The 1,634-nt window shown below is 41.9% G+C and overlaps 1 long non-coding RNA gene across 1 annotated transcript in view; it reads right to left on the bottom strand.

Moving 5' to 3' along the window:
* Positions 1 to 700: 700 nt before the first annotated feature.
* LOC118477394 overlaps positions 701 to 1,634 on the bottom strand; it is a 4,451-nt gene continuing 3,517 nt past the window's right edge. Inside the window, exon 2 of the long non-coding RNA XR_004858343.1 lies at positions 701 to 995. This is a non-coding gene — a long non-coding RNA (uncharacterized LOC118477394). The remainder of the gene's footprint in view (positions 996 to 1,634) is intronic.

The raw sequence follows: 1,634 nt of genomic DNA, 5'->3' as shown, positions 1-1,634 counted from the left end.
TCATCATTATTCTTTATTTCGAAGAATTTTTAAAAGACGTTGCCAAATACGAACGGCTGAACGCTTCAAATATTCACATGTATAAATATTATACATGTGCATTCTTAGGTATGTTCACAAATGTATCCCTTTATGGACTTTTATATATGAATATAGACAGAGAAAAAGATTAGCAGGAAGCAAAAAGGCAGTTAAGCAGGTAGACACAGTGAAGTCCACATATACACAAACTACCCAGACATGTTAGGTTACGTTTTCTTACGTTCCAACTATTTCTTTTCACTAAGTCATAACAGGGGTACTTTGCCTGTATTCTTTGAAGAACGTTCCCGTTTATTTATTAAGAGAAAAGAAACCAGCAATTTGTACCCCATTATCGAAAGAATTCACTGTTATTTAGTGCACCAAATTACATTTTACTTCACTGTATTACTTACCCCACGAAGGATCCTGTATTTTCTGTGAAGAATATCTCCTTTGAAGTCACGAGCCAAGGCCAAGAATGTACAACCGTTGTCAAATTACCGATCCTGGTGCCACATAGCTGGAACGGTTGTCCCAGTAGTGCGCTCTGTCAGAATGGTTTATTGTTTTGGGTGCTTTTTGTGGAACTGTACGTCACTTTCACGACACTGCTGGGAGATGTCCCAATTGTATCCTTGATTGATGGGCTTATTTCTGGAGATGGACGATTATTTTGTTTAGCAGTCTAGTTTAAGTTTTGTTTTTCGTCCCTCGTGCTGAGCTGATGAGCGAAGACCTGTCAGATGCCGACCATGTTTGCTGCAACAATTGCAGACCTTTGTTTAGCTCACGCCCCGCTGAGCAGACGCCGAGAACCGGCGAGATTGTCCAGGGTTAGTTCCCCTTGTAGAATGTCGTCAGGCCGGCGTCAAAGGCAGCTGCCAATCTGCAAATGGCATTGTTTCTATACGGCCATCTCCGCTGACACGGACTCAACCCGAGTGCAGTTTACCAGCCGGAAATCAAGAACGCTGTAAAAGAAAGTGCCAGGGTAGATATATAATGTGATTGCGATGCGTTCCAAATGTGATAATTTCAACGGGAATTATTATAAAGAAAGATCTCAGACGTGACTTAGGTTTCCTCTGGCTTTGGAGTTTCAAGGCTAAACCTCATTCTGACTCTGGGAGCTGCCCCGTTCCGCGAGAGGAATAAATCATAGATAATGGAGTGCCACACCCAACCCTGGTGTTCTGCGGGGTCTGCCAATCACTTCATACACACGGAGAAAGCTATCGATCCTGGGCGCGTTGGAAGAATGAGTCGGACGTGAAAAAAAGAGTGACAGGGAAGGGAAAATATTATGCATTCCTTCAAACAAAGGGAATGCAAAAACGTTCAGGAAGGAAAAGTTTGTTTGGATATTGGGTCTTCCATTTGTAGCGCCAAAAAACATTGTGTTAAACGATATTATTGAACACTCTCTTGTTTGCGGGTATTTTAAAGAACGCGTGAATGTAATTATGGTAACAAAGCGAAGGTGAATAATGGACAGCTGATTACCTTGAAATATCTTGGAGACGCTTTTGTCAAAAGTATTTTTGTAAAGACGCTCCAATTTCGTATGATTCTACGATGTGTGTGTGTGTGTGTGCGTGTGTGTGTGTGTG

This window comes from Aplysia californica, unplaced genomic scaffold (genome assembly GCF_000002075.1).
Source record: "Aplysia californica isolate F4 #8 unplaced genomic scaffold, AplCal3.0 scaffold00081, whole genome shotgun sequence".
Taxonomy (NCBI): Eukaryota; Metazoa; Mollusca; class Gastropoda; order Aplysiida; family Aplysiidae; genus Aplysia; species Aplysia californica.
The sequence above is the reverse complement of the archived record's forward strand: the minus strand, read 5'-3'. Positions and strand labels throughout refer to the sequence as shown.